The sequence below is a fragment of the Tursiops truncatus genome, chromosome 1 (assembly GCF_011762595.2).
Source record: "Tursiops truncatus isolate mTurTru1 chromosome 1, mTurTru1.mat.Y, whole genome shotgun sequence".
Classification (NCBI taxonomy): domain Eukaryota; kingdom Metazoa; phylum Chordata; class Mammalia; order Artiodactyla; family Delphinidae; genus Tursiops; species Tursiops truncatus.
The window spans coordinates 59,921,484-59,931,357 of NC_047034.1; the positions used below are offsets into that span (position 1 = coordinate 59,921,484).

The following is a 9,874-nucleotide window of genomic DNA, read 5'->3' on the forward strand; positions in this document are numbered from 1 at the left end:
TGCGTACACATGCATATGCACACACAGAGTTTCTGCATTCAAGAGGCTTGAAATCTTTTGTGGATACAAATCACATATACCTGAAGAGACTTACAGGATAATACAAAACAACAACTAGATTTACCATGCTAAATACTATAGGGATATAAAATTAAGTGTTCCTTTCCTCAAGAATTTTGTGATCTTGTTGGTTATATCTGTAAATGATTCGTAATTTTTGGAATTCAGACCAGTTGATGTCTACCCATGTGAGCGATTCACTGCAGCCTGAGTGCTCTGCTCAATGACATTCCAGGCAAGGCTTACACACAGCTATATTTGTCACATGGTCTGTCAAAGAAACACAGTGGATGGTTCAGTAATAAGCTAATAGGCAACGTATTGCATTGGGATCATGTGTTATAACTGATACTTTCATTGCATATTTTATGTTGGACTTGTTTGACTTTTATCTTCATGATAAGAAGTTCCTACTATTGTTAGATATTGCTAGCAAAACACTATTACTCCTCTTTAAAGCATTTGGATCCATGTAATTGAAGCAGAGCCTAAGACTGCAAGGGATGCTGTTAAAAACAAAATTATACTGAGGCTGATATAAAAATACAAATACCATGGATAACCCCTGAATTAAAACTTTTGTGTTCGGGCTTCCCTGGTGGCGCAGTGGTTGAGAGTCCGCCTGTCGATGCAGGGGACACGGGTTCGTGCCACGGTCTGGGAAGATCCCGCATGCCGCGGAGCGGGTGGGCCCGTGAGCCATGGCCGCTGAGCCTGCGTGTCCGGAGCCTGTGCTCTGCAACGGGAGAGGCCACAACAGTGAGAGGCCCGCGTACGGCAGAAAAAAAAAAAAAAAAAGTGTTCATCATTAGTTTTTGTGTTGAACTTTTGTGTTCGTCATCATGAACGCTCCATTGTTCTATTTAGTTGACAATTTGCATTAGGCTTTATACAAAGAAATGCATATAGGGAGGGTTCAAAATAAAGGAATATTCTTTTGAAATCTTTTGTGCAACAAATGACCATCTTCTGATCTATCCTTTGTACAAATCTTTCATGTATAGTGAACTTCATCTGAAACAATTTCATACCATAAAAGCAATTGAAAACCCCTGACGTAGAGTATCAACTCTGTGGGAAAAATGAGAGAGAAGACTTGAAAGGCAGAGTGAAGTCTTATACATCATAGAATGATATTAGCAGCTATGACTGTAGAGCCAGATATAGGTAGGAAATAGATGCAGAACACAATCAGATACTTAACTATCTATGCAAAATATGGTCCTTCCAGAGAGGAGGAATGTGTAAAGAATTCTATGGAGTCAAGTGGCCGATTTATTAATTGAACCAGTTGGGTAGTAAATCAACCTGCACGAGCATATGGAATTTTTTCCCACATCAATCAGTCAACAAAGCTAAAATAGATTATTAAAGAATTAAATTAAAAACATCATTAGAAATTTGAGAGTGTATTTGTGGAAACAACCCCATTTAAGGCAAATGGCCAGGATCTCCAACTGGCAAAGCATATTATGAATAGGTCTCAGCTTTCAAAGAAGTATGACTCTGGATATGGGCAGTTTTAGAATTCACACCCCAGCCAGAATCATTGGTTGGTAATCAACCTCTTTTAGTTGAGCATTATAATCGTCTCCTGTGAATTCTAGTTCACTTAGGTGGTCTTCCTGTTTCTTTTGTGAGTTGTCTTTTCACTCGGAGAAGAATTATACAATATGCATAGATGAGATGCTATTTTCTATCCATCGAGAGTGGCAAAAGTTCATAAGCTTGACAAATTATATTAGTGAAGTTGGGAAACAGGCATTTTCATACATTGCTGATGAAAATGTAAAATGTTACAAACTCTATAGGCATTGTAAATGTTAGTGTTTACCCTTTGATCCTAGGGCCTACCTTGAAGATATACTTCTAACAATAAAAAAACATATCTGCAAAAGGTTATTTATTGCAGCACTGTTTATACTGCAAAATTTTGGAACTACCTAAATGTCCAAGTATAGGAGATTGGTTGAGTGAATTATGGTACAGTCACATAATAGAATGCTATATGGCTGTAAAAAAAAATAAGAAAAGTCTCTATGAAAGTACTGAGTAGTGATTGCCAAGGGACAGTATTAAGTGAAAAAAAAGTACAAAAGAGCATATAAATATAGTATGTTACCCTTTGTGTAAAAAAGATGAGGAAGTTTAAAAAAAAACATATGTATACAGTTTCTTTTTACAAAAAGAAACGGGAAGAATAAACCAGAAAACGATAAAGTTGGCTACTTACAAGGGATGGTGGAAGGGAAATGAAGTGGAAGGGATATCCCAGGGTTGGGATAGGGTAGGTAGAAAATGAGATATTTTGTTATGTTAGAAAATAAGGAAGTTAAAACACACAAAAAAGACACAGATCCTACTTGAAGGGGCTCTCACTGACCAAATCTGGGACAATGTCAACACCAAAATAATTAACGGCAATAAGAAGGTCACTGATAATCAATAGATAAGTAAACAAATAAATAAATGGGTGAGAAGAGAGGGCTCTTGCCTAGAGTAAGTCTGAGCACTGACTGGAGGAAATGCTGGAGTTAGAAATCTATCATTCTGCAAGCATCCTAGTTAAGACTGGTTCAGGCAAGAGCCAGTAATGGATACTAAACCTAGTGGGGCACTCGGATAGGCCAGGCCTGGAAGTGGGGCCTTTGGCACTTCCATGCGCATCCTATCAGAGCAAACTCATTGACGCGGCCACACCTAATTTCAAAGGAGGCTGGAAAGTTTGGCGTGCCCAAGGAAAACAAGGAGAACACAGATATTGGTGAACACTAGTAGTCCTCATCAGGGTTTAGGAGATTTTGGCATACTGGAATATTCAGCTGTGATAGCTAGTCTCTAAGGAAGGTCCCCCAGTGAACCACACGTCCCGATACTTGATGCTCTTGTGGGGTCCTCTCCCACATTGAATCAGGGCTGGACTCCTGTTAACAAATAGAAGGAAGTGGAAGTGACTCTGCTCCAGTTCTATGTCTGCTTAGACGTTAAGAAGACTTGTAGCCCTCACTGTTGGAACCCTCACTTTTGGAAGCCATGTGCCGTCGTGTAAGAAGCCTGGCTTTCCTGCTGGAGGGTCCATGTGGAGAGGCCACGTGGAGAAGAGACATGGGACTGAGGGGGAGGGAGGGGAGGGAGAGAGAGAGAGAGAAAGAGAGAGAGAGACATAGCTGTCTAAGCAATTCCAGTGAAGTCTCCAGATGATACCAGACAGAGCTCTGGGCCCAGAAGTATGACAGCGTGTTTGGCACATAGATCGTATGACCAAAAAAAAGAGAGGAATTTCAGAAACCTGACCTCAGAATTCCCAAATTCTAAGTTAGGGATAAGATTTTCCATGACGGGTTTTGTTTTTCGGGGAAGTGGAGATAAGTCATGAACGCTCTCCTAATAAACGCTTTACAAAGTCTTACTCTGGGGCAGTTGAGGAGAAATGATCTTTATGCACGATATGTAAGTTTGGCACCGTGCAGACTCAATCTCTGAACTGGCAGAAATGTTTCAGGCAGCCAGCTCACAGATAAAGCAGGCCAGGAAGCTGGTCCCTGGTCCGAATCCTCTGATTGGGACATTCAGACCCAGGGATGGTGTGAAGGGGCCCCTGAGGCACAGATGACGCAGTCCTTCCAGGCCAACCACGTTAAGAGAAAGGCCCAGTACAGATTCAGTTATGGAAGGAGGGTGCTGTATGCATCTCTGAGTTCTGCCAGTTTAGTCCAGAAGAGAGAGAAGTGCTCAGGATGAAGTTAAATCCTGCTAAAAAGCTCACTGATTGTTGAAAGGGGTGGGGATGGAGGGTAGAAGTTGCAGATGTGCAGAGAACGAGAAATAAAGGAGGAAGGAGAAGAAATAGGAAAAGAAAGGAGGAGGAAGGAAGTTTTATGTTAAGCTCTGTCAATATCTAAATTTGGTGTCTATGTTTAGACAGCCAATAATTTATTTCCGGATCACTTATTCTGCCCTGCTGTCTATGTGAAATCTCACACACTCTTCACAGAAGTGGATTAGATTACCGCGGGTTGGGGTTTGGGGAGAGAGAAGATTTTAACCCACGCTCCTTGGCAGTGGAATGTCAGTATTTCTGTGTAGGAAGTACTCTGGATAGTAATGTAGTTGGAAAAGGGCTGGCTAGGAGACTTGCATTGAAACTCTGTTCAAATGTGAGAACACTTTTTCTTTTTTTAGCTTATATTCTACTGCTTATTTGTGATGGATTGAAAAGGGGTCTAAGGTGTCCCCAAGTCTCCCAAATCTCCACCCCAACCCCATCCCTGGCACCTCTCACAAGGGACCATGGCAACTGCCAAGCTGTAAGAGTGCCTCTCTGTTTCCGTGGCTGAGCTGGCTGACAGGACTGGTGGATAAGCTGACCACAGACTGGCAGCCATTCCCCCAGCACTCTCAGGATCTTTGTAGGTTCGAGAATCTCCCTTTCGTCTAGTGACATAGATCCTTTATCCAAGCCACCCACTTAATTTCTGTTTTCCTACCGGTTCTTTAGTGATCTTTCTACTGCAGGAATACGGCTAACCTTAGCTTTTTACACGTTTCACTCATGGCATTTTCAAAGGCCCTACATTTATATTGTGTCTAGGACAATGGACAGTTTTCATCAACTCGTCTCCATTCTTTGGGCATTATCTTCTAAAATAATGCTACTGGAAGTGTAGTTGCTGGGCTAGCAGCATCACTTGGGAGCCTCACCCCAAATATACTAAATCAGAATCTCTGAGTCTAGGGTCCAGGAATCTGTTTTAACAAGTTCTCCAGGTGATTTCATTGCTATCCAAGAGTCTGAGAAACACTATTCCATTTGTCATTTTGTATTTTTCTTCTTTCTCTACTGTTTATTACTGACTGAGATTTTATTTTTGAATATAGGGATAAAAAAATAAATATCTGCTCAAGCAAGTTGATTTGAGACGTTACATAAAATTTTACATGCCCAAAAAACATCCCTAACACATGACATTGCCATGGCACTGTCTCTGCTTTTGTTAGTTTCTGGACTGAGAATGAGTGAATGAAAGAGAATCTCTAATGTGCTTTGGATATCAAGATCCAGGAGGAAAGGGCATTGTATTAATTAGGATTTTGTTTCGGCTCTGTAACAGAGAGATCCCAAGTAATAATGGAAATGGATTAATCATAGTAAAAGTTTATTTCTCTCTCACATAGAAGTCTAGGTGGGCAGCATTGTAGTTCCACAATGATGAGGAATCCAGGCTTCTTCTGCTTTGTTGCTTTGCCATCCTCAGACTACATCATTCATTTTGTGGCCCAAGGTGGCTGCTCCAGCCACTGTCATTACATCTGCAATCCAGCCCATAGAAAAAGAGAAAAGGGAAGCGAATAATACTATAAATAATACTACGAGACAATATGGCCAGAGCCACAGAAGATGTGGATCCAAATTGCACTGGGTGCTGTTTTGGTCTTGGTCCTCTTTGACCTTAGACCCTTTCCTCCTCTTTTTTCTGCTTTTCTCTGTTTGGACAAAGGGCTGACCCTTGGAGGCTGTATCTCCCAAGCTCCCTTGCCAGCTGACTTTCACTGGATTCAGTCATTGGGAAACACTGGTGAGAGATTAGTAGGTAGCAGGAAGGGAGCAACTGAGGTATTTTTTTTCCTGTCTCCTTCTGTCTTCATGCAGCGATTCCAAGGATGACTGTGTCTGTCTGAGGTTCCAGCTCCTACCGGCCCCTCGGCTCTAGAAACACTACCTCCTTTCTTCATCTTTCCAGTCCTCTGGTGGTAATGGCTTCTTGCTGGTGTTAACCTCTGGATTGCTTCATCAACCTGTTTGGTTTTTAAGCTCTTCCATCTCCTGAAATCAACTCCTTGTATTAAAATCCCCCAGTTGTAAGTAAGGTGGTCAAACGCTGTCCAGCATAGAAGGGGATACACTATCTAGGGGAGAATTCACAGAGGAAGTGACATTTGTTCTGGATCTTCAAGGTTTGCTGATTGATTTCTATTAATTAATGCCAATTTGGTCTTTCTGGACCCTGGGTGTAGGGAAGACACAAAGGAAGAAGTGGTTTGGGGCTCAGATAATTCAGCACAGGATTAGCGGAACCCAGAGCTATGGGTTAGAACTGCTTCCAATGCAGGGTTTCTTGAGCTCCACACTACTGACATTTTGGGCCAGATCATTTTAGTTGGGGTGCTGTCTTGTGGACTGCAGGATGTTTAGCTGCATCCTTGGCCTCTACCCATTAGATGCCGTAGAACCCCCGTCCTGGTCAAGTTATGATGACCAAAAATGTCTTCAGATCTTGTGAAATGCCCCTTGGTGGGGTGGGGGTTAGGGATTGTAGGTGAAATCACTCCAGTTTACAAACACTATTCTGTGCTGATGGCTCAGCATCTAAGCACTGCACTGGAAAACATTTTAATTCTAAAGGTCAGAAAGTCACTACCTTCCAGAGAGAGCAGCTGCCACCCTGCCCCTCTCCTTCATCTCTACTTCCCTCAGCTGGTGAGTGCCTTCAATTCTGATAAACACTGTCCACTAGAGAACAATGATCCCTTAGTCTCTAAGGGAGTGTCAGGGCCAAACCACTGTCTTCTTGCCAAGCAGGGGTGACACAGGAAATGGGGAGTCATCACCATTACAATATTATAATTCTTCTTTGAATTTTGAGATGAAAGTTGCAGAGCTCTGAAGGATATTTAATTTTATCCTTATGATAACCTTTCTTTCGTAAGACAAATTTTGTTCCTCTCACCCCCAAAGGCACATCAATCCTGGCCTATTGCACAATAAAAGGAACGAGGAAAAACACATCCTCTCTGAGAAAAAAACAACACCCTTACTGCTATCATCATTCCATCAAGAGCTGCCCATCACAAGTCAGACAGCTTACATGCATGCCAATATATCTGATTAATCCTTATAACAGCCCTGTAATGTCAACATAGGTTTTTCCTATATTACAGACAAAGAACCAACTTGCGTAAAGAAATACAGCCAATGTTGATGAAGGCATTAAAAGCTCTCCTACCAGTTAAAGATAACAGCAATTCTTTACATTTGCATTGTGCTTTCCAAATTTTTGTTGGGTTGGCCCAAAATTTCGTTCGAGTTTTCCATAAGGTGTTATGGAAAAGCCCGAATGAACTTTTTGGCCAACCCAATAACTATTACTTTCACATATGTTATCCAAGTTGTACTTACAGCTTAAGTACTGTGAGAGTTCAGAAAAAGTTCTAGAATGTTTGGTGTGGTTGGAGGGAGCTTCATAAAGAATTAGGAAGTGAGTTGGTCTCAGAGAGTGAAATGGGTCTGAGAATTGTTGCTGGTGTTATTGGTGGAGGTGGTAGTAGAAGGTTCATTTAGACAGAACATGTGAGCAAAGACCCAGGGTTAAGAATAAGAGGGTGTACAGGGAAAAGCAAGGGGGATAGGTTACCTAACAGGAGCAGATGATTTGTGATGGCAGGGAGAGAGATGGGGTGGTTATGTCTGGTGGGATCAGATTATGCAGGACCTAGAAATCCAGACAGGGGAGTTAGGATATTATGAAATAGCCATAGAGAGAAGTTGGAAGTTTATAAACACAGATGAACATATTGCACTGTACTCAGTATCACTCCCCTCTGATGCTCTGCTTTGGGTGTCAGTCTTTTAGTATCCTGGGGCTTCCCTTGATCATGGCCCTACAAGACTGTAAGCTCTTTGGGGGACAAAGTTCTGACTTACCCACACTTGTGTCCCCAAGGCCTGGCACATAGGCGCCCTCAGTGAAGGTAGTAAATGGACAGAGAACCATGTGCTTCTCAGTGCCCTGAGAAGAGGAAGGCCACTAGACAGATGAAATCACAGATTTTGAAAGCAGGAAGGTATTGTGAAATACACAGATGGACTCTCAAAGGGATTCCCTTGCGGAGAGCACAGTTGGAGAGGAGATGAACTGATGAAACTCCAGGTTGTGGGGGACAAGGATATGGATGAGAATCACCAAGGTAATCAAAATGTATTTGAGAAGCATGACCATCTTCACCCATCCTGAAACACGGTAGCTTTCAGACATTAGGAGGGAATTAGACATAACCACTACTCCAACGAATATGCACTGCCCTGCTGCACGAAATGAAATACTCATACTCTTGATCTAAAAAACTGAAAATCAGAAAAGGGAGCTTCAAGATGGTGGAAGAGTAAGACGTGGATATCACCTTCCTCCCCACAGATACATCAGAAATACATCTACATGTGGAAAAACTCCTACAGAACACCTACTGAATGCTGGCAGAAGACCTCAGACCTCCCAAAAGGCAAGAAACTCCCCACGTGCCTGGGTAGGGCAAAAGAAAAAAGAATAAACAGAGACAAAAGAATAGGGACAGGACCTGCACCAGTGGGAGGGAGCCGTGAAGGAGGAAAGGTTTCCACACACTAGGAAGCCCCCTCGCGGGTGGAGACTGCGGGTGGCGGAGGGGGAAGCTTCGGAGACGGAGCTGCGGGGGAGAGCACAGCAACAGGGGTGCGGAGGGCAAACCGGAGAGATTTCCGCACAGAGGATCAGGGCCGACCGGCACTCACCAGTCCGAGAGGCTTGTCTGCTCACCCACCGGAGCGGGCGGGGCCTGGAGTTCAGGCTCTGGCTTCGGTCCGAGCGCCGGGCGAGGACTGGGGTTGGCGGCATGAACACAGCCTGCAGGGGGTTAGTGCGCTAAGGCTAGCCGGGAGGGAGTCCGGGAAAAAGTCTGGACCTGCCGAAGAGACGAGACTTTTTCTTGCCTCTTTGTTTCCTGGTGCGCGAGGAGAGGGGATTAAGAGCGGTGCTTAAAGGAGCTCCAGAGACGGGCGCAAGCCACGGCTAAAAGCGCGGACCCCAGAGACCGGCATGAGACGCCTAGGCTGCTGCTGCCACCACCAACAAGCCTGTGTGCGAGCACAGGTCACTATCCAAACCTCCCCTCCCGGGAGCGTGTGCAGCCCGCCACTGCCAGGGTCCTGGGATCCAGGGACAACTCCCCCGGGAGAACGCACGGCGTGCCTCAGGCTGGTGCAACGTCACTATGTCCTCTGCCGCTGCAGGCTTGCCCTGCATCCGCACCCCTCCCTCCCCCCGGCCTGAGTGAGCCAGAGCCCCCGAAGCAGCTGCTCCTTTAACCCCGTCCTGTCTGAGCGAAGAACAGACGCCCTCCAGCGACCTACACACAGAGGCGGGGCCAAATCCAAAGCTGAGCCCCTGGGAGCTGTGAGAACAAAGAAGAGACAGGGAAATCTCTCCCAGCAGCCTCAGAAGCAGCGGATTAAAGCTCCACAACCAACTTGATGTACCCTGCATCTGTGGAATACATGAATACAACGAATCATCCCAAATTGAGGAGGTGGACTTTGAGAGCAAGATTTATGATTTTTTCCCCTTTTCCTCTTTCTGTGAGTGTGTATGTGTATGCTTCTGTGTGTGATTTTGTGTGTATAGCTTTGTTTTTACCATTTGTCCTAGGGTTCTGTCTGTCCGGTTTTGTTTTTTTTTTTACTTAAAAAAATTTTTTTTCTTAATAACTATTTTTTATTTTAATAACTTTATTTTATTTTATTTTACTGTATGCTATTTTATCTTCTTCTTTCCTTCTTTCTTTCTTTTCTCCCTTTTCTTCTGAGTTGTGCGGATGACAGGCCCAGGCATCAGTGCTGTGCCTCTGACGTGGGAGAGCCAACTTCAGGACACTGGTCACAAGAGACCTCCCAGCTCCACGTAATATCAAACAACAAAAATCTCCCAGAGCTCTCCAACTCAACACCAAGACCCAGCTTCACTCAACAACCAGCAAGCTACACTCCTGGACAGCCTATGCCAAA

The 9,874-nt window shown here is 44.0% G+C and overlaps 1 long non-coding RNA gene across 1 annotated transcript in view; it reads right to left on the minus strand.

Annotated features, from left to right (window-relative positions):
* Positions 1-9,025, minus strand: part of LOC141278656 (uncharacterized) — a 160,543-nt gene extending 151,518 nt beyond the window's left edge. The window contains exon 1 of the long non-coding RNA XR_012331698.1: positions 8,606-9,025. This is a non-coding gene — a long non-coding RNA (uncharacterized lncRNA). The remainder of the gene's footprint in view (positions 1-8,605) is intronic.
* Positions 9,026-9,874: the final 849 nt, after the last annotated feature.